The sequence below is a fragment of the Vigna umbellata genome, chromosome 6 (assembly GCF_029865625.1).
Source record: "Vigna umbellata cultivar VRB3 chromosome 6, Vumbellata_1.0, whole genome shotgun sequence".
Lineage (NCBI taxonomy): Eukaryota > Viridiplantae > Streptophyta > Magnoliopsida > Fabales > Fabaceae > Vigna > Vigna umbellata.
Window position 1 is genome coordinate 22,928,700 of NC_142170.1, and position 24,739 is coordinate 22,953,438.

The following is a 24,739-nucleotide window of genomic DNA, read 5'->3' on the forward strand; positions in this document are numbered from 1 at the left end:
ACTGTGTACATAATCGATTAAGATACTGTATAATCAATAAACTATTCATGATCAATTACACAAATTAGCTTTTCCATATATAAACGTCGGATCATAGGGCGATGATAATGATCGTGTACATAATCGATTAAGGGACGTATTACAAAAAATAAAATTGAAATAAATATTAGAATTAGCTAAGGTAACTCTAAGGATTGCAAAAGATTTTTTCTATTTATTTTCAATGAATTAAAAATTTACAATAACCTGATATTTTTAAAAGTTTTGTTTTTTTTATTATTTAAAATATTTGTGTTAAACTAACTGACTCTAAATGTAAGAAAATATTTAAAATAAAACATTTTGTTTCGGTTTAACAAACACAAATTTTATATTAATTTTATTTCATTAAATAAAAAAGTGATGTCAGTTTAAAGCGTAGGGACAATTGTGTGTATTTTTATTTTTTAAATATATGAAAATATTTGTAATACTTGAGGTTAAAAAGAGGTTTTATTTAGCTATTTCACAGTGACAAATTTTTTTATTGTAATCCAGTTCTAAATTATAATTGTAAGGTTAATTATTTATATGTTAACTCATCATTTTATTTCAGTAGTTATAGTTTCTATCTATAATGATCTTTTTTAAATGAAAATCTATGACAATAAAAATATACGGTGTTATTGAGAGGAGTTAATATTATTAAATATGTTTGGATAATTTTTTAATTTTATATTTTTCCTTTTCAATAAAGCTTATATTTGTAAAATAATTTTTTTATTGAGATTTAAAATAAGGAAAAAAAGTAAAATTTTATTTTAATTATATAATTTGTGTTAAAAACAGTGAAAAGAATGGTGTTACAACGCAATAATAAAAGAATGACTACATTGACAAAATATAAAATGCTACTTTCTGAAAAATAAAGGAATACAGAGAGAACTTTCCGAGAATTGATGATTAGAACAATCATTGTAACAAAATTTTCAGTAACAGAATAAGATTATATTTATATTTAATCTTTATATAGAAAATTTAGTACTTTCAATACTTTATTAAACTTTGGACTTCAGTAATGTATAATATAACTCTCAATGCTCACAAAATATTCTCAATCTGACCAGATATAAAACTTCGTTTAGCAAAGGTAAGACACAGGCTCAGGTTGATCAAAACAATAAGAAAAGTAAGATTTTCCTTACCATTGGCACACTGAGACTTTGCTAAAACCAAAACTTACCTCTAATACATAGAATCACCCGGAAAACCTAAGCTTTCTATCAATCAAAATATATATATATATATATATATATATATATATATATATATATATATATATATATATATATATTATTTTACTTTAAATTGGTTTTGTAGGTTTAACTTAGGTTTAACTTAGGTTTAAAGTTTATTTTTTAAAATAATATTAAAGTTATAAGTTTGAGTCTATTTTAGTGAAATTTTTGTTTTTAAGAGCTATTCTCTTCTAGTTATTGGAATATTTGTTATTTGACCATTATAGATCATTCATTTATATTTAGTTTCACGCTTGAAATGTATATATGTCTGAGAATGTTATATTATATAAGTAAATGTAAATTTGTAATTATGTTTTATGGATTGAGTTCAAGAATTCATGTTACCACTCCAATTTTGTGTTAATCACAAAAAAACGCATGACAGAAAGTAAATATTATATAGATAAAAAAGATTAACAGAAAAATTATACATTGAAGCCAAATTTATTGAAATACGTCTTACATAGTGCAAGTGATGCATGAAAAGGGGAGCATCTACATAAGTAAACATGCAAATCATGTTTGAATATATATATATATATATATATATATATATATATATATATATATATATATATATATATATATATATAAAAGATACGCTGAGGCATGAAACAACATTGTGTCACGATCGAGCTTTCGGTTCTGCTAAGAGCTTAATTACAAATTCTCGGGTAAACAAATTAAACTGAAAATTTGAAAGTACTGAATGCCAAGAGCATATATAGAGACGAAACCTCCCAAGAACTGGCCTTAAAAGTAAGAACTCCTTCAATTTAATTTATATAATATGCCACATTATCCTGCATGGAGATCAAGGAAAGCGTTTAATAAGCAGATACACTTTCAAAAGCATAGAAGAACTTAAGAATATCCAAATAATCAATTAAGTAAAATAAACAATTTACACTGTATATATATAAGTTACCAAATCTTATGAAATATATGAAAACCATCATGCATTTAAAAGAAAAGCAAAAGAAAACTAGAAGGAAAACACAGTTTCCACAACAAGTTCATTGATGAATATCGAAATGCTGCATTAGTTAGAATGATTATCGTCGAGGTGAAAGGTTTGAAAAGGATATGGACTATTACTTTACATGGTACAGCTGAGCTTATCCGATAAGAACTCTACATGGTACAGCTAGCTGTGTAATAGTTCAAGTGTTCAACTAATAATTCAAACACATGACACTATTTTTAAGCAGTGAAGTGTTTGATGAGGTAGACTATAGAGCTAGCTGGTGTTGTGTGTAATTTGTGAAACCTATGAACATGATATGTGTACGTGAAAATGTAATTCATGACTTTAACTCACGACTAGAAAAAAAGGAAGAAAATGGAACAGAGAAAAAGAGAGAAAGTTGGCCCCAACTGAAGCAGAAGCAGGCCAACATGGCAGATATATATAATCCGATTCAGAGAGCACACAAGTGAATGTTAATTACTGTGTCACCAATAATCTGTGACTCACAGCACAAAAAGCTGTCAACAACAGTTTCATATACTTTGATCAGAAAGACAATCTTGAAAACCCTAACTTGCTCTAAGCTGACACTGAGCAGAGGCTACACTTGATTTCTGCATTATTGTTGTCTTAGAGGAAGCATTAAACTAAAGAAGCCCCTCACAAAGTAATTAAAAAGCTCAATAAACTATGTGTGTATGATTTAATTATGATTAAGCTATAAAAAAAATCAACATGTGCAGTAAGTTTTGACAAATTTGAGTAGAATAATCACTTGAAACCAAGAGCTTGTACCTTCAATAGCATTCCATGTTCTATTTTAATATATAAGATACAAACGTGTGTCTATTCAAAATGCCATTGAAATTCCACTTGGAACAAAAGCCGACAAAAACATGTGAGATGACGGGCAGCACAAAGCTTAAGCATTCGCCTAACCAACAAAATATTTGCTCACAAAATACATAACAAGTACTCAATATATTACAAAACTAACTAGCTTTTTGATAAATGGATAAAATTCTCAGTATCAGATAGTAGCCCACATGATCAAATCAAGGTACATATGGTGAAATTAATAATTAAACACAGTGAAGAAAAGATGAGTAAGGGCATATCAGATCAACTCATCTTGTATGGATATTTTAAATATATATTACAATATAAGTGGGACATATTATATAGAATTGAGGATGGTGGAGAAATGTTTATTCTTAGAACAATACATTCAATATTTAATTAGCATTAGCTTTATCCAACATCTATCTGAAAGATTCCATTCAATCATGTCTTTCTTAGAACAAAATTGTAAATTAGAAGAAGACTTGCATTCCAAAAAGTTTCAAATTTGACATGTTTTATTTGAAACCTAGAACCTTAAATAATCATATATGTTAAAAAATGTTTATTGGATGCTTGGTATAACTTGATAAATTACACACACACATATATATATATATATATACACACACACACACACGACACATCTCACTTGATTACTGCATGTGTCAAAAATCTGCTTAATTTTTAAAAGGAAAAATTAATTGGGAGAAAGTAATCATAAAAGTAAGGAAATCAATTGATGTGCCATAAACTTTGTTTTTGTTGGAAAGCCAACATGGTGATTAAATTAATCTTTTGTGGATCTTAATTACATACAGTCGCCTCTAATTTCGCAACCTAATGAACACGGCATTTGAAATACTTTTGTCCGTATAATGTACCAACACTTAAATAGTATATATTGCAAGCCATCTGGTTCGTGAATAAGAAAAACTATGTATATAAAGCATTAGTTTTTTGGTCCCAGATCCATCCATCAGATTAAAAATTCTAATATCAGTATCAAACTACTCAATAAGTTTTACTTCTTTCTAGCTATATCTCTTGACATTCAAACTCGTAGTACTTATTAATAATAACACACATAAGCTATATGGGCACCCCCTAATGCTTCAAAACATTGTAGTATAGTTTAGGTTGAGATATATGTTATTACCATAACTTGACGGTGGCCATGGCTTACGCATCTAACCAACAGCAGATGACAGAAAAAGAAGCATCATCTGGTTGGTGTTATGATGAAGAATTTGGATAGTTTGTGTGAAATTTTAGATTGAAAAAATTGATTGTTGTTATGTAAAAACAGGTACGTTGAAGATTATACTCGAGCAGAGATAAAGTTGATGATAAAATAATATAATTACCAATAGGTGAAACACAGATCTTCCAGAGGAAGAATATTCAAGAGAAATGGATGGAGGAGGTTGATGATTCTTCAAGATTTCCCTTAGGGGTCTTCTTTTTCTTCTTGTAAGGTATACCTCTAGCCTTAGCTTGGCACTCCCTGACCTCCCTAAGGTAGACACGGATGGAGCCACTAGCAAAAGGGTTAGTCTCTGGAGAGCCTCCATTTTCCTCATAGGCTGCTCTAAGCCTGCCTATGAGGGCATCGAGACTCCCCCAAGCTTGTCGGAGAGGACAAGTGCAGGGTGCTGGTGGTTCAGGCTGTCCAAAGAACATGCACCCTTGGAGGTGAACCTTGGTCTTTCCGAACTGGTCGAGATACCTTAAAAAATCAAGGACATGGTTGCAATTGCACTGAGAGAGAGCAACTGGGGGTCTTTGGTTCTTCAAGTATTGTCCAAAAGTGTTCCAGTCCCTTCTCTTCTGAGACTCATAGCGGCTAAGTGTGACTGGACTCTGCTGCTGCAGCTGTTGGTGCTGGTGCTGATGCTGGAGGTGGTAATCTAGAGGGATGATGCTTGATGAACCTTCTGCACTGTGGCTGCCACTGCTGGACATTGTTGAAACTGTGAAATGGTGAAAGGATGAATGAAGAGAGAGAGAAGGAGGGGTTGGAGTTGGGGCTGGTTTTTTCTAAATAAAGCCAGGGAAAGAGGGAGGTGAAAGGTGAAAGTGAAAGGAATAGGAGAGTGGAGGAAGATAGAGTATTGAGATCACGTCACTGGGCTACTGAGAAGACATTTTATGGGCCATCTTGGTTTATTTCTGTTCATCTCTTTTGTCCTCTTGCATATGGGAAAAGTTTGGTATACACCAAACTCTATTCAACATAAATTATTAGACGCTTTAAGTTAAATTATACTCCTAATTAATCCATATCTTATCGATCATCAGCTTTTTAATTGACCGGAAAGAGTTAATGAATCTCAGTTATACATGTGTTAGGTAAAGCTTGCCCAAGACCATACTGGTTTTAGATTAAGTAGTTATAGTTTCAGTTTTAATCCTCAAAAGATGCAATTAGAGAAAAATAAAGGTGTAATTGATGATGTAACAAAAGAAAAGAGAAACTAGAGGAATTATAATGTGTTTATATATCATTTTCTTGTTTCTCTGAAAATAACATTAACTAGAGAGGGGAAGTCTTGATACTATATATCATGATAAAATTGATGAATCTTGTGACCTAAAAGTAATGGCTTCAAATTTTGAAAGTATTTCTTTATTTGGGGAGATAGAAAATTGTGTCTTTATCCTCTTCTGGACCATACAGGGGAAAAACGTTCTTTCTACTGGGTTTCACTTTAATTACATTAGCTTGCATTAACTATGCGTGTTTTCTCTATAAGCATACACAATTATTGTGTTTTGCCCTTATTCATCCCTAAGCCTTATCTCCTTAACCAAGCCCATTATCATTATTGCTCTCATCAAATCATTCCGATATATAGCTATAGAGCCCGCTATTTAACATGTGTTTAAGTACTAATTATACAATTAATTTTGGCTGGAATTGATATTGAAAGAAATTATGTTCAAGTTAACAGTGAAACTCACTATACTTTGTTCTACTCAGTTAAATTAATCCATCTAATAAAGTTGTATTTTAGCTCTAAACCCTAAATCCACCTAAGTTTTATTAAATTTTTAATATCGCTCACATACATGTAACATGTTCATAAACCTATCTGTGAAAAAACTTGATTTTGAATTAGTTCTATGAAAAGAAACAGTGAAAACTTTCATGTTATTTTCTTAATTTAAGAAGAATGTGTCATACATAACTTTCATTCTAACGCGTGTCACCGGTTGCTATATGCTAAAAAGCATCCTTTGCATTAGTTGATATTTCACTGTGATTAACATATTTGAATCTAAATATTGATAATCTAACACATATTTGAAAAATATATTACAATTCTAAATCCTCTAGCGACATCAGTTGTTTCAGGGTATAGAAATATCACAATTGATTTTATCTCCTACCTAAAGTAATTTTAGTAAAGATATACCTGTTTTGTTTTTGAATAAAATTGATTCTACCTTCAAACAACTTGTCTAAAAACATAAAAATACATAAAAAAAAAGTCAAGGTCAATTTATAAAAAGTTTAAACATTTTATAATATAAAAGATTCATAAATTCATTATTTTAATTAGAGATAATATTATTTTATATGGATTTAATTCCAGTTTCATTATTTGCATTGTGTATCTTAAGTTGAATGTCTATAAAATATATATGGTTAGAGATGATAATAATGGGTGTATCATGTAGGATGGTATATATACAAAAGAAATAAAGGAAAAAATAAATATTTTAGCCTGTTAATCTACTTAGTTCCGTTTCACATAATTTGATTCGGCAAGAGCTGGTTAACATAACTTATTATTTCAATTTAACTACTTCTACTTATTTTAAACTTAACAAGAATTTATATGGATCTACTATATCTCACTCGTTGTCACTTGTATATTCCTAGACACATGAATAATCCTTATATTACATGTCGGTTTTGTAGGCTTGCTCATGCTAGTGTTGTAGGATAAAACTAGATTTAAATCCAGCACTTAATACATTACTTATTCCTCAGCATAAAAAAATAATCTAAATTTAAAAAAAGCTACTTTCTAGGATTTGGAAAGTCTTATCCGAAGAAAGAAAAGACTTGAGTAACATATTTCAGGTGAAGATAATTATTAAGACATCTGGGTGGGCATTATCGTTATAATCCGCAACACAACACACGCCATGTTATAAATTAGAAATACAGTATTACGCATGTTGTCTTCCAGAAACAGATTTTATAACCGGTTATTAGGGAGCACCTCTCTGGAACTTTGCATGCATGCCACAAGATACTTGGTCGTACTCTTTTGGAACATGCAAAGTCTTTTTCTCATCAAATATATCTTTTTTTACCCTACAACCTTCAGTTTGTTTTTAATGTCTTCTATTAATACTAGGTACATATTTTCTGTCTGTACATCTTTCCACATCAGGCATGCCCAACAGATTACTTGTCCAAATGCTTCTAATTCACTTCAAGATATTAACTCCACTTTTTAACTTTCTTAACATACTTAGGTTTCTGGATTATGTGATATTCTCCACCTAGTATTCCTATTAATTACAATTGTTTTTTCTTTTCGGTTAATGTTCAAAATTTTCAATATGCTTATATTGTTAATTAATTAAAATAGTCACATCCAATGATACTTTCACAATTTATTGTTTCACCTAAAACAAATCATTATAATTTGATTTAGACCATATATATATATATATATATATTGACAATTAATTACAATTTCTTTTAGACCATATATACATACATACAATTAATTACAATTTGTTTACATGTCTTTTTAATTGATGTTTTTATGTTAGTCTCCTTGATATTTCAATATATTGACATTTTAATATGTGCAAAGTTCATATATTTTAAAATTTGAGGTGAAAACATAGTTTATATCGCATTTATGATAATCATAATAAAAATATTGAGTTACTAAATTAATTACAGTATATATATCTCAAATACAAGTATAATAACATCTTGGAAAATATGAAATCAGAACTCTATTTAGTGCCATGAACACCTCAATAAGTTAATGAAAAAAACTATATTTATAAATTATTCTTAATATTAACTTAAATAACTCTATTAACAAGTCATTATGTATGTCTATGGCTTGATCGGGCCATGAGATTTTGATTAGACTATAAAAGTACGTTCAAGGTTGGAGTAGGAGAAATCTCTTTTTGATTAATCATCTAGCTAATTTATTATTTGTAGCAAATTTCGGAAATTATATTAGATATTAGTTAAGGTAAGTGGGTCAATTTTGGCATTAATCCTATTGTGGTTTATGCGGTGACATATAATAAACAGATATTTCTTTTCTCACTTGCCATGATTTTGTAGGGAAGGAAACTGAGGTGGACATCAAATTTGATGGAGATGACAACCGACCAATGTTGAGAATTGGGCCCCTTGTAGATGCTCTTGTCAAAACTCTAATAAACTAAGATTATATTCATTCAATCGATAATTAGAAATTATCAAACAGTTTGAATTAACTCAAAATATATTAGACTCACCTAGAATTTGAGTTTTTTTCCATCTCTACTATTTCCAAAACGCCTTTCTAGAGCCAAACCCCAGCCCTTTTCACGTCATGCCAAACGTTGAATTTCTCATTCATCAAAATGGGGTCGTCGTATAATTGTAGGGTACCCTAAAATTCGGAATCCTATAGAGTACCACAAGCATATCCATGGAAAAATTCTAGTTCAAAATATTTGTTTCATGACAAATCTTTTCGTCCATTGATGCTTACAACTCAGCCCATTAGAGCATTACATCAAGAGCAATTTAATTAGAGTGTATGTGTTTGCTTATCAAAAAAGGTTTATTTTGTGTTTGATATGATTTTGGACCGTTTCCAATTATAGAAAATTATTTATATAAGTAACTATTACTTATAATTGTTTAGTATTCGCATTAAATACAAAATCTTGAAGAAGGAGAGAATGGTTATGAATCAAGCAATTTGTCAATAGAATTTTCCTAAACAAATGTGATTATTGGGTACCTTAAAATTGAGTTGACATATGAGTTGTTTGTGAAAGCATGGATGATGTTTTTAGATGTATAATTAAAGTGAAACAATAACAATCCATAAATTGTAGCATGTCATGATTGAGAATTAAATAAATTTATTACGTTAATTAAGATTTTTTCTATAAAAAACTATACTTAAATCCTTGCAGTCGGTGTCTCTTTTACGTGTTCTACGGAAAAGACCCTTATTATAGGTAGTGCTAATAATTCGACGAATTATGTTCTTTTTGTTTAAATGGTAATTGGGGAAAAATGTATCCTATATTCTTAGGTATGTAGGCAGAAGAAAGAGAGAGATAAGAAGAATTTAAAAATAAAGTAAAAGAGAAGGAAGAGATAAAAGAAACAACGACTCCTTAAGTCAGGGACTCGATGGATATACATTACAACGACGTGTTTTCAGATTGAGAATCAACAAAATTACTTTGACTTTGGCTAACCTAGTTAGTTTTTTCCCCCTAAAAGTTTATATTTAATTTAATCTCTTTATTTAATTCAAATCAAATTTGTGTTTTATGTTTATCTTTATTATGTAAATTTAAAAAATAAGTATTTTATTATAAAAAGCTTTCAACATTATAAAATATAATATATATATATATATATTATATATATATATATATATATATATATATATATATATATGAAACAATATAAATTAAATTATAGTTTCATAATTTTCAGTATAAAATATAAAGTAAATTAAAAGTATTTTAATAATTTAAAATGAAAATAAATATGGCGCAATAAAACGAATATGAATACACTCATTTAAAATAGGACTTCATAATTGTCCAAAGCAATATAACCGTCATGCAGAAGGCTGTTCATAATTGCCCTGGTTAAAAAAATCATTGCAAATTAATTAAAAATTATTATTAGAAATATAAAATTAACTTTCAAATGTTATATCAATCAAATTCTAATACTATTATAGTTGGTTTAATCAACTCTAACGTAGAGAAAAAAATAATTTTAAAAAATATTAAAAAGTGTAAAATTTTATTGTTTACTATTTAAAATATATTATCCCCATAAACAATACATAGAATCACTACAAGAATACTCATACTAAAAATGGAAGGCCACGAGCCAAAACCAACGCTAATAATAAACTTGTGTTGGTTTAGCGACAACAACATGAGCAATGCTAATATCACAGAAACAAACTCACTTTGCATCAACTAAATGAGAACGAAGAGTTCCTGTGTACTTATCATTGGCTAGACCAACGTAACACATAAAATAATTATCACACATAATCCATGTCCAAGATCTTATAAGTAGTTAGAAATTAAGTTACATGGTCATTACATTCTAAAATACACTTCATTTCTATTTTATTAGAAATCTCAATTATAAACATAGTTGTTGAAAAGAAAAACTTAAAGACTAAAACATTATCCCAAACTTTTCTTGATATTGACCCCTACCTCAAGCGTCATGCATATTTTTCAATACTTGTACCATCATCTGCTCTCATAAAAATCATCATTACAAGTGGAAACGACCACATAAAAAAAGTGAGTTACCGTAAAACAAAAATATTTTATTTTAAAAAGTAAAACTTTTTCAATAATCATTTCTTTTAATAAACCAATAAAAAAAATACAAAATAAATCAATTCTTTATGAAATCAGAATGCACAAACAAATTCAGAGTACATATCATTGCAACACATTGTTCATCTGTTTTTAAAGTTCATCATTCAAAAACACAAAACTTACCTCTACGACAGACCCCTCGATAGTCTCCCTTGTGATAATGGTAGTCTTTGTCATGCAGGGACACCAGCCACCCTCAGGTTAAGCACGCCTTGCTCACGACACTGCAAAACGACTGTAACAAACAGACGTTCCACGACTGATGTGCAATGGAGAAAAGGGAAGAGAAATGTGCGATTGGGGACAAAAAACAATCGAGATTGAGGAATGACAGACTTTAACAACAATTGAGGTTTGGGTAGACCGAATATCAATGGTGGTTGGGGCAGAACAAGAGGTTATGAACCAGGAGGGGGAGATTAGGAAGAAAAGAAGTAGGGGAGATTGGGGATGAAGGGTTTTCGAGAAACTGAAATTGGAGGAGGGAAATCCTAATTTCTAATTTTGTAAACTCCAAACACATACTAACAGTTACAGTCCCTCGATAATGACTCGTGTCCTTTACCGACAGTATTACCGGCAAGTATATCTGCCGGTAAGTTACCAATGTCATTACCGATGACCATAATCCCATGAGGAATATTCTTTACCGAGGGCATTACTAACGAAAATATCCATCGATATGTAATCATTCCATATTTTATCGGTAAATTCGTCGTTAAATGTGTTTTACTGAAGGACCAGTATCCGTTAGTAATAATTTCTCGAAAATTCACGTTTTTACTTTACCAAAAGTGAAATATTCGCCCAACGGGCAACCTCCCCAACTAAAAAATAAATATATCACCCTCACATGGTAGCCTTTTCTTGGCCAAAAGTGGAACACATCGTTCTTTCATGGGAGCCTCCCTGACCAAAATGGAACACATTGTCCCTCAAACAGCAACCTTCTCGTCCAAAAGTTGAACACATTGTTTTCACATACCTGTCACAAATAACAAAAACATACTCACCTTCACAAAACGCATCCTTTGAATGCATGTACCCATACTCATGCAATTTCATAAAATCTCATCTTCATAACTTTAAACAATGCATTGAAAATACTCATCAAACTTCAATACATCATTCTTCTTAAATTCAAAACACATAGAAAATAAGAAAACAAAAACACAAGAACACAAAAATGTAAGTTCCCCTAGTTCTTTTTGTTCAATTCTTCTTCTTTTTTCCTTTTTGAGGCTCAACCTTTATCCTTCTTCCTATATTTGAATCTTACTCTTACTTTTTCTTCAAATCTATTTAGTCGTGTTCTTTCTCACCTAAATGTAACACCAACTCACTTGTTTAATATGTATATTTATGGACTTCACTCTCACATTTAAAACCAGAATACTTTTAATTAATAGATTTTAGGTGATCTAATAACCATAAAATATTAAATATAACTTTTCATACCTTTTTATTTTTGTTTCTTAGATAACCTCTTTAAATCTTTTGTATATAATGAAAAACACATAATAATTAAATTTGATATATTTTTAATAATTTCGTTTAAGAAATAACTCTCGCATATAACTTGTTTATATTATAATTACTACTTTATCTATATATTTTAGGAAACTTATATTATAACTAGTTAGAGTAAACACATGTTCTATTGTGTGTATGCATTTTTTAAATATCTATAAATTATTTAAATTTAAAACATAATAATTGAAAGTGTAAAATTGAAAAAATAAAAGGTGACTATAGTTATAGATACATAGTTATAGATATATAGTTATAAATATAGCTATATATAAAATATTTTAAGTAATATTATGTAAATAATTATTTTAATTATGAATAATTATTTAAATTCAAAAAATTAGTTACTAAAATAATAAAATAATAAATAATTCTTTCATATTGAGTAATCATTTGATATATCTTTTAAATAAAATAAGTGTCTTAAATAAACCATAAATCTTTTTAAATAAATAAAACAAACCACCTTAAAAATATATTTTTTAATTATTATAATTTTCAAGGTTTTATTTTTAAAATGAGTTTAAACTCACGAGTCAAATTGAATCTCCACGAGTTTAAGTGAAGTTAAGTTGAAAAATTATATTTTTAATATAGGTCAAATAAATCTAATTCACTTAAGTAACAAAATAAAAAAATTTAAGTTAGATTGAAGATAGATCGACTTACAACAAGAACACTTTATCATTTTTTATTATAATTATTTATTTTAATTATGTAAATTGACAATTGAATTTTTTTTAAATACTAAAATGGTATTTAATTATGTTCAAATTATTTAATATTAATTTATATTTTTATCAATTAAATAGGTTAACATTTTAATTTTCACTATAAAAATGTTTGGTAAAATAAGTAATTGATTTGATTATACTATTAAAATATAATAGTGAAATCAATTCACTTTTATTTCAATTTAATAAATATATAAAATGTTCAAATGAATCAACTTACCTAAAACACGAAAGATGAAAACCGAAATAGAAAATGTTTTACTTAAAAAAAGTAAATTAAGTTGAATTAATTATTTTTAACTCAATCTATATCAGCCACTCAATCTAATATGATATTCCTTCCTCTTCTCTATCATATAACATGTATGAATTTTATACTCAAAAGTAAGAACGTATTTTAATGGCGCTAATTAGATTTTTCTTACATGATAATAATCGATCAAGAGACAAAAGAATATTATGGAGAATTGTCAAATAAGGCAATTTCTCAAACAATTGGATCGAATAAATGAGTTGAGTCAGTATAAACACTACTTCTCAAATTCTAAAGATATTTTCTCCCTTTTACTGCATAACATTTTGTTTGCAAAACATAACTTCACATCATTCTACTTTCCTAATTTGTTGGAGCAACTTTGGTCCCAAAAGAGTTCATTCACCTACTTCAGCCATAGGAGTCTAACTCTAAAACTCTTATAATGTGTCATAGTATGTTAAGGTGAAAATCATTGTTGTAAGATATATTTTTATCTTAATATCTGTTTTTGTATCTTAAACCCTAATAATTACTCACAATCTTATTTGGAAATTAATGGTCTCACAATTATATATAACATTTAAATTGAAATCCATAAATTTTTAATTGACTACATCTTACCATAAAAATGACACAAATAAAAACTTTATACACAAGACATTAATTAATAAATAAATAATAGCGTATCATAAACGCATATAAAATCTCTAAATACATCATAACACTAACCACTTGTGCATAATAGGCTTTCAAATTCGCACAATAGGCTTCGGTTTATACAAACCCGGAGCCTATCAAAACGCGGTGACATTTTCGTAGTTTTGGTGAACTTATATGCTTCAGTTCATTAGGAACCTAAGCGTAAACCTTATATTACCTCGGTTATAAACCCAACCAATGCCTAAAACCCCATCTGTCCCTCTGCAAAACTGCTTTTTCGCTTGACAACGTTAGTAAAATTATGCTACTGCCTCGGTTTGTCAGAGAACCGAGGCAGAAAGACCCTAGAATCCTCTACATCTCTGCAACTCACTAAGATAACAGTCCTGTCAAGTTATACGACATTGGTTCATTGCAGAACCGAGGCAGTAGGTCCAGTCTAAGACCAAACAGTTCTGATTTTTGAGCGTTCTAATTCGTTTTGTCAACCCTTTATGCCTCGATTTATTGAGACCCGCTGTCAAAAACTCTTTTATGCCTCGATTGGGCTGCGAACTGAGGCGTATAAGTTGAAAATAATTTCTTTTAATGCCATTTTTTTTCTATGAGCATCTTAGGCATCGAGTTGTTAGCCCGTTATATTGATAATTTACAACTTATCTCCTGGATTTCGCATGAAAAGAAAGTACATGATGTTGTCAATGTTGATATCTTGTCCAAAGTAGCCTGGAAATGACATAGATGTTTATCTCAAGCCACTAGTTGAAGACTTGAAGTTGTTGTGGGTTGATGGGATTGAAATATTTGATGCCTTTGCTTATGAAAATTTCATGATGCATGTCATGTTATTTTGCACCATTAATGACTTCCCAACTTACGGTAATTTGTCGGGGTACAACGTGAAGGGTCATAAAGCATGTCCTATATGTGAAGAAAACATTACAGCTCATCAATTAAAACAGGGAAGGAAGACAATGTATATGCGTCATCAGAGATTTTTACAATCTAATCATCCATATCAATGGTTATAAAAAGCATTCAATGGACATAAGCGAAAGACGATGCACCAATTCCATTTACTGGCCTTGAAGTTCTTGAAAAAGTTAATAAAGTGCATCATGTATTTGGGAAAAGATCCAAGAAGTCATCTGTAACGACCCATTGGAAGAAGAAATCAATATTCTTTGATCTTCCATATTGCTCAAAGTTAGATGTTAGACATTGCATAGATGCGATGCATGTAGAGAAGAATGTGTGTGATAGCTTGATTGGTACACTACTCAACATTCAGGGAAAAACAAAAGATGAAGTGAATGCTCGTTTTGATTTGGTTGACATGAAGATCCAAGAAGACTTGGCACCAAGGGAGATTGGTAAACATACTTATTTGCCCCCTGCATGTTACACAATGTACAGACAAGAGAAGATAAATTTTGCCTTTGTTTAAAGAGTATCAAGGTACCACAAGGGTACTCTTCAAATATCAAGAGCTTAGTGTCAACGCAGGACTAAACGCTTGTTGGACTAAAGTCTCACGATTGCCACGTCTTAATGCAACAATGGTTATCGGTGGAAATTCGTGAAATTTTTCCCCAAAAAGTTAGGCAGACCATAACTCGATTATACTCATTTTTCTCGTCAATTTGTAGTAAAGTCATCGATCGTACAAAGTTAGATGAACTTCAAGGCGACATTATTATCATCTTGTGTCAACTAGAAATGTTTTCCCTCCATCTTTTTTAACATCATGGTGCATTTACTTGTTCATTTGGTCAGAGAAATCAAGTTGTGTGGACAAATATACTTAAGATGGATGTATCGTATTAAGCGTTATATGAAGATTTTGAAAGGGTAGGTCAAAATTCAATATCGTCCAGAAGGTTCAATGATTGAAAGGTATATTCTTGAAGAAAGTATCGAGTTTATTCTGATATTTGACTAAAGCAAATCTGATAAGAGTTTCTCGGGCATCATGGTTGAATATATGTTCTACAAGTAAAAGCATTTGAGGTGTGAATGTGGTGACGAAAAGTCGTGAAGAATTGATGCAAGCACATATGTACATATTAAACAAAAATGATGAGGTGATTCCGTTTTTGCAAGCACACAAAGTTGTTGTGAAGGACAAGTATCCAAGACAATCAGAGAAATGACAGTTGATGGAGCATAACAGAACATTCTTGTCCTGGTTCAAATATGAAGTTTTCATCTTATTTATTGTGACAAATATATGACTGAGGCACCACATTCAACAGGGGATGAAACACTAGTAAACAAAAGAGATATTACCACGTCCGTTATACATCGGTTCATCAGTAACCGAAGCATAAAATGGCGTGGTGACATTTTTTGAAATTTCTTGACAGTTTAGGCCTCGTTTGTTTCCGAACCGATGCCATAGAGGGTATATGGCCTTGGTTGTCTACAGAACCGAGGCCAAAAACCACTGCAAGAAATTGACAAACTAGTCAGTTGTCTGATGAAAATTCCTGTGCAGAGCTTTTGGCCTCGGTTGTCTGCATAACCGAGGCCAAAAACCACTGCAAGAAACCGACAAACCAATCAGCTATTTGATGAAAATCCCTATGTAGGGATTTTGCCTCGGTTGTCTGCAGAACCGAAGCCAAAAACCCCTGCAAGACTCCACATCTGCAATCTGTTGTCATAAAGGTGGTAGTCAGACCGTCAGGGATTTGGCCTCAGTTCTCTTGAGAACCGAGGCCATAGAGCCTCATCTGAACAAATTTAAATCTTTAAATAAAATTTAAATTTTAATAGAGGATTTGGCCTCGGTTGTAGCGAGAACCGAGGCAAAAAAGTTGAAAAATATTTTCAAAATTTCCATTTCATATTTATTTTGAATTTTTTTTAAAGAGAATAGGCCTCAATTATGCGGAGAACCGAGGTTGTATCCCCTTTATCGCCTCGGTTTTAGTGGGAACCGAGGTCATATCATTTAGTAGGCTAAAAAAAAGAAAACGCGAAGGAACAGTGTCGTCGTCTTCGCGTAAAACAGTTTCAGCGCATCCTCTCGAGAGCTGCCATTGCCTTCTTCTTCCATCTTCACTCATTTTTCACCATTTAAATTTGGATTTTGTTGTTGCCATGGCCATCGTCAAAGTTTAGGAAGCTTTTTAATCGATCAAAATCGTTCCAAACATCTTTTTTGTTTGGTTTTTACGATTCTCTTCCTTAGAGGTAATTTTTAGTTGGTTTTTGTTATTGCGTTTTGATGTTTGATTTTGTTCGTAAAACTAATATTTTTTTTTGTAGGTTTGAATTTTGCAGAGTTGAATTTTCTACCATTCGCGGGTGATCCTTTGTTATTGGCCTTTTCACACTATCATGTTCTTATATTAATGTTTAAAGTTTACTTTTTAATAGGATCATATAATTTTGTATGAATGTATGATTGAATATGTGATTGGATGATCATATAATATGTGTATAATTTTGTAGGATTGAAAAATTTTGTATGATTGCATAATTTTGTATGATGGTATGATTTTAAAGTTTAACTTTTTAATTTTACGTAATGTTATTTTTAAAATTTTTTATGTTGAGTATGAGATTATGTCAATGCTTATTAATTCTATGATTGTATGATTGAATTGAATTAACCTTAATTTGTTGTTAAATGATCAATACAAAATTATTTTTTGTATTGTAATTTTGTAGAATATTTCAGAATATTTACGTGTGGATCGTGTGGATCGTTGATGACAAATTTATGAACACCGAAAAATGGCACCACAAACTTGTTGAACAATCGGCAAGTGTGACCAAATCGTTTCAAGTAATAAACTCGGTAAGACCAAGTATCGTTCTCCCAAAGGACTCACGACCTAGTTTAGTTATGTGATTCGTTGATTATTTAAGACTTTAAGAACGAAATAAGTGGAGTTTAATATGCAAAACAGAAAATAAACATGTATGCATGAATGTGATCAATGGCTAAAACAAAATACAAACACTTCAATGGAATATATGGATGAGTATGTTGTTGGGGTTATCAATTTCATCTTATCCACTCTCATATACTTTAGGAATTCAACATTCTTTTCATCATTGTTAATGCCACTCTCTAAATTACCTTGCAAGAAGGCCTATCCCTAATTACGAGTTCATACGATTCCTAGCATTCCTAATAATTAGTTCTTTTAGTGCAGGAGCTTAACGACAACCAATATACTATTGGGAGAAATTCCCCGGATCTAGACTTCCCCGTACGTTCCCGTATCGACAAAATCAATAATCATGCATTGAATGAGTTAAACAAAGCAAGCATTGAGCAAAGAGGAAAAACCCTAACTAATGATGAAAGAAAGCATGTATCTCAAATAAGATGTTTAAACACTAATTCCATATATGAGAGTTTCACAAGACTACATTGATTCCCCAACAACAATACAAGGTTTAGTTCACCATATTCATGGTGAAACTAGATGAATAATAATGAAAGAATGAAAGATAAAACCCTAGAAAGGTGAAGAGGTAGCCTGAGCATCCAAGATCCTCCTTCAAAGGGGTCGAAGAGAGAGTGTTTGCTTCGTTTCTGCCAAAGATACAAACCCTAGGACGTCCTAAAGCTTATATACTATTCTAAAATTACAGAAAATTTAGGCCCAAGCCCATAAGTGTGCCGCTCAGTGGTAAAGTACCGCTCAGCGGTAAGTGCGTGAGTTGATTTCTTCCCCTCAGCGGCCATTTTGCCCCTGAACGGATCCCCCGTGAGCTTCTGAGTGCCGCTCAGCGGTAAACTGCCGCTGAGCGGTAGTTGCGGCTTCTCCTTTTGCACTTTTTGATGTCTTTTCTGATTTCATCTCTCTCCTTCTTCACTTCTTTCACCAAATTTACCTTAAAACCTGCACAAAAACACGGAAATCAAGCATGAACCTGTCCAGCTCTCTTATTTCTGAAAATATGAATAAAAGCATGATTTCAAGCTAGTTTCTAAGTGTTAAAGGTTGCTTTTAGTTGATAAGTGTGAAAAGGAGTTATTTTTATACTTATAAATGAGCTCAATCTTGTAATTATTCATGTTGTTCCTCATTGAAAAGTTGTAATAGGTAGTAGATTGTTATGTAAAATATTGTACAGGAAATGGTGTATTATTTAGACTCTGTCAGCCAATTTTCGCAAAGCGAAAGCCAAAATTCGCACTGTCAAAAGAAGAAAATTCGCATAGCGCACCAGTACCTGTGCGCTGAGCGAATAACATCAGTTAAAGTGCATCAGTTAAGAAAATTCGCATAGCGCACCAGTACATGTGCGCTGAGCGAATTAATGAATTTAAGTGGCTTTAAAAGACGTGACAGAGCGACAGAAACAGCTCTTCTGATAGAAGTTCCGGACAGAAGAAAGAAACGAAAAAATCTCAGGAACTTTCGGAGACTACTTCAAGGCATCAAGACACCATTGTTGCAAGGGATTGCTTCAAATGTGTACATTTTAGATGACTAGGAGTGGTTAAATTTCTCTTTCGTTGGGATTGGATGTAATGAACTCACTGTGATGCAATTTTCCTGTTCAATATATCGTTGTTCGTTCATATACTCTTTCTTGAATTTATTATCATTGTATGAAAATATAATGTTATTTGAATGTTTTGATTACTGGAAAATAACTTTGAACATGAACGAACGTAGATAGAGCACTTAAGTGATTTGGGATCTAGGATAGACTCAATAACTTGATCATTCGTAACATCGGACTTAATGCAAATTGTATATTAAATTGACTATGGGATTATCATTTTAATATATTAATTTAGAACTAGTTGCTAAGGAATTAGGACTAGTATGCCTTGATGTGAATGTTTGAATGAAGTAATGAAATATTGAACAGAGTTTTATATTCATATGATTCATGAAACCCAATTCCAACGAAGTTTCTTTTAAATATAAATTTCTTGCACACCAACTGTTTGATAAAATACCAAAAATAGTTTCTTGTGTTGTTTTGTGCATTTTGATGTCTAATTGAGTTATAAAAGGAAGAATTGTCATGTGTTGCACAAGTCCCTTGGGAGACGATACTTTTACTTATTCACTGTATTACTTGGAACGATTTGGTATACTTGCCAAAAAGTTATCATTAATATCAATTTCAAGCATGAAAATAACAGTTTTTCAACTGTTATCAATCGTATGGATCGAAATTAGATTAATTTACCACACATTAATGCTAAGTACGAGAGAGGGGTAGAGGAATTTATACAATTTGTGCAACGTAATGAGGGTAGAAGTGATGATGATGTGAAGTTTAGATGTCCTTGTATGATTTGTTTGAATGGGAGAAAGTTGAATGCAACCCAAATTAGGGAACATCTTGTCTGTGATGGTTTTCTACGATGCTATACAACATGGATATGGCACGGCGAAGAAATACATTTTTCGATTGTCTCCCAAACTAAAAATGTTATTGATTCCTCCATGGAAGTAGATCGACCGGATGTAGAAAAATTAGAGGACATGATCCGCAATGTTGGCACAGCAAATTTTGCCAAAGCTCATGTGTATGAGACGATGTCTACTGATGCGGAAACACCTTTGTATGTCGGTTCAACTAAGTTCACACGGTTGTTAACGGTGTTAAGGCTCATGAATTTGAAGGCGATCAATGGATGGACTGATAAGAGTTTCACAGAATTGTTGATGTTGTTGAATGAAATGCTGCCAGATGAAAATACACTACCCACTCGTAATTAAGATGCGAAGAAATTCTTTGTCCGATGGGTATGGAGTATAAAAGGATACATGCTTGTCCCAATGACTGCATTTTATATAGGAAAGAGTTTGAATTTTTGAAAAAGTGTCCAAAATGTGGGTTATCACGATACAACTCAAAAAACAATAGTGAAGATAATGGTCAGATAGAAAAAAATGGATCTGCTTTGAAAGTAGTTTGATACCTTCCAATTGTGCCCAAACTTAAGCGTTTGTTTGCGAATCCAAAAGATGCTAAAACCCTTAAATGACATGCAGATGAGAGAAAAATTGACGGGCTACTTCGTCATCCAGTTGATTCAAAGCAATAGAAAAATATTGATCAACAATTCCCCCAATTTGGTCAAGAATGTAGAAATCTTAGGCTTGGTTTAGCCACTGATGGAATGAACCCATTTGATAATTTAAGTACCAATCACAGTTGTTGGCCAGTTATTTTGATAATTTATAACTTATCTCCTGCATTGTGCATGAAGAGGAAGTACATGATGTTGTCTGTGATGATATCTGGTCCAAAGCAGCCTGGAAATGACATTGATGTTTATCTAAGCCCATTAGTTGAAGACTTGAAGTTGTTGTGATTTGATGGGGTTGAAATATTTGATGCCTTCGCTTCTAAAACTTTTGTGATGCGTGCAATGTTATTTTGCACCATTAACGACTTCCCAGCTTATGGTAATTTGTCAGGATACAGTGTCAAGGGTCATAAAGCATGTCCTATATGTGAAGAAAACACTGTATCTCAGCAATTGAAACATGGACGGAAGACAGTGTATCTACGTCATTGGAGATTTTTAAAATGTAATCATCCATATCGAAGGTTAAAAAAAAGCATTCAATGGATATCAAGAGAAGGAAGAAGCACCAAATCCACTTACTAGCCTTCAAATCCTTGAAAAAGTTAATAAAATACATCATGTATTTGGGGAAACTTCTAAGAAGTCATCTGTAACGACCCCTTGGAAGAAGAAATCAATATTCTTTGATCTTCCATATTAGTCAAAGTTAGATGTTAGACATTGCATAAATGTGATGCATGTAGAGAAGAATGTGTGTGATAGCTTGATTGATACACTACTCAACATTCAGGGAAAGACAAAAGATGGAAGGAATGCTCGTTTGGATCTGGTTGACATGAAGATCCGAGAAGATTTGGCACTCAGGGAGATTGGTAAACATACTTATTTGCCCCCTGCATGTTACACAATGTCCAGACAAGAGAAGATAAGTTTTTGCCTTTCTTTAAAGAGTATCAAGGTACCACAAGGATACTCTTCAAACATGAAGAGTTTAGTGTCGATGCAGGACTTAAAGCTTATTGGCATGAAGTCTCACGATTGCCACGTCTTAATGCAACAATTGCTACCGGTGGCTATTCGTGGAATTTTGCCCAAAAATGTTAGGCAGACCATAAACAGGTTGTGTTCATTTTTCTCGTCAATTTGTTGTAAAGTCATCGATCCTACAAAGTTAGATGAACTTCAAGGCGAGATGGTTATCATCTTGTGTCAGCTAGAGATGTTTTTCCCTCCATCTTTTTTTGATATCATCGTACATTTACTTGTTCATTTGGTTAGAGAAATAAGTTGTTCGGACCGATATACCTAAGATTGATGTATCCTATTGAGCGTTATATGAAGATTTTGAAAGGGTACCCCGAAGGTTCAATGATTGAAAGGTATATTTCTGAAAAAAAGTGTTGAGTTTTGTTCAGATTACATGACTTGAACAAATCCAATAGGAGTTCCTCGCACATCATGGTTGAATAAATGTTCTACAAGTAAAAGCATCCGAGGTGTGAATGTGGTGACCAAACACCGCGAAGAATTGTTGCAAGCACATCTTTATATATTGAACAACACAGATGATGTGATCCCTTTTTTGGAAGCACACAAAGTCATTGTGAAGAATAAAAATCCAAGACAATCAGAGAAATGGCAATTGATGGAGCATAAGAGAACATTTATGTCTTGGTTTAAATCTGAAGTTGACAAAGAGCCATATTCTTCTTAAACTTTGTTGTGGATTGCAAATGGTTTAATGTTTGATGTCATATGTTGTACAGGTTATGAAATCAATAATTGCACATTCTATACGAAGACTTTAGATGATAAAAACATAGTACAAAATAGTGGAGTTAGTCTAGAAGCTGAGTCGCTCCAATTTTCCACATCAAAAGATCAAAATCATGTACTTGGATCAATGAGATATTATGGTATAATAGAAGAGATATGAGAGGTTCATTACACTAAGTTTTCTGTTCCATTGTTCAAATGTAAGTGGTTTGAAAATAAGAGTGGTGTGAAAATAGATGAATCAGGTATGACACTAGTTGATTTTCGAAAGATGGGTTATCGAGACAAACCGTTTATCATGGTACATCAAGCATCTCAAGTTTTTTATGTCAAAGATCCTGCGTTTGATCATTGGTATGTCGCTCTTCAAGGCAAAAAACAAATTGAAGTTAACGAAGACAATCTGATTAATATTCAAATTGCTGACAACCATTCATTAAAAACAACCACAAATTTGGATGACCACCCTTTACTTGACGATGTACATGCAATTCGGTCAGATCATGATGAGAGGATATACATATGACCAATCCATTTATTTATGTATGAATTTCAAATTTGTGTATAAGTTTTTTATTAATATTACATAAATCTTTTATTAATATTTCATATGACCCCTATTACATGTTTTGTTGAATTATATGATATTACATAAGTCTTTTATTAATATTTCATGTTGTTATTTATTTTGACAGATATATGAATGACTACCCACATTCATTAGGGGATGAGGCTCCCTCATCCAAACCTATTAGAGGAGCCACTAGCTTGGAACAACTGATTGTCAGAAAAAATAGTGGTGAAAGGACACCTGTGGATGTTAATGTGATCACAGGTGTGACATCTGGCCCAAATGCAGATGCCTTCAGATCATACCTTGGAGTACTGGCCTGTGATAGGATTAATATGCTTACTTCAGCTTTTGAACATGTGTCGGAGGTTGATGGAACATTATATGGAATGATCTATTTGTACTGATACAACTTTATTATGTTTATTGTAGACAACATTTGACATTCCAAATGTCACAACACTTAAAAATAAGTGTTTAACATCTATTGCTGAGAAATTTCGGGGTTTTAAGACTAAGTTGATATCAAGATATATATTTGGAGTAAAAAAAAAATGAGTCTCCATGTAAAAAATATAAGGCCATTGATGAGGAGACTTGACGCCTCTTTGTACAGAGTCGGACATCAAAGGAATGGCAGGTTAGTATAGTTGATATTATTCAATTCCTCATTAACAAATATATATCATATGAACTAATTAATTCAATATATGTGACAGACAACAATAAGCAAAGCACAAGGAATAAGTGCTCAAAATAAGAACCCCCACCTATTATCTCGTGGTGGGTATAGGAAGCTTGAGGAGAAAATCCTCAAGAAAAAGGCAAAAGGTAGACCATCATCTGAGGGTGGTAGCCCCTAGCCTCCTTCTCCACCTTCTCGACATGAGAAGTGGAAGTTGGCTCGTTTAAGATCATCAGGGGACTACTCTTCGGAGACTACACGACAAATATCTGAAAGAATTGTAAGTTATCACTATTCCTAAAACAATAACAGTTTCATTATACATACTACATTGAAATTTTTAAAGAAAAATGGTGCTTTTTTATTTTACAGAACTCCTTGGTTGAGCAGAGCTCCCAAGGTCAATTCACTCCAGAGGGTCGCCAGGATATTCTTACCACTTCAATTGGACAACCTGAGCACCTTGGACATGTGCATGCGACTGGTAGTGGAGTAGGCATTCGAGATTATTTTGGGAGTTCTTCGCGTCAGACTTCATATGCATACAGCGAAGAACAAGAACAAAGGCTGACACAAGATATCTCAAAAAAGTTTAGGGCGGAGCTTAGGACGGAGCTTAGGGCAGAGCTTAGGGCGGAGCTTAGGACAAAATTGTATGATGAAGTCACTATAGAAGTGACTGACAGAGTTGTGCGCCAGTTCCAGCAGCAATTTGAGAGTTATGGGATGCGCCCGCAGCCATCTCTAGTACAGGAACCTATTGTGCCTCCTA

At 32.0% G+C, this 24,739-nt stretch overlaps 2 pseudogenes across 1 annotated transcript; one reads left to right on the plus strand and one right to left on the minus strand.

Annotated features, from left to right (window-relative positions):
• Window positions 1-1,893: 1,893 nt before the first annotated feature.
• On the minus strand, window positions 1,894-5,144 carry LOC124838882 (protein LIGHT-DEPENDENT SHORT HYPOCOTYLS 10 pseudogene; annotated as a pseudogene). The gene is made up of 2 exons (XR_015780252.1): window positions 4,458-5,144; window positions 1,894-2,083 (listed from the first exon to the last, which is right to left on the minus strand). The product of XR_015780252.1 is annotated as a protein LIGHT-DEPENDENT SHORT HYPOCOTYLS 10 pseudogene (transcript).
• A 14,913-nt stretch (window positions 5,145-20,057) lies between these two features.
• On the plus strand, window positions 20,058-23,237 carry LOC148197005 (uncharacterized; annotated as a pseudogene).
• The last annotated feature ends 1,502 nt before the right edge of the window (window positions 23,238-24,739 follow it).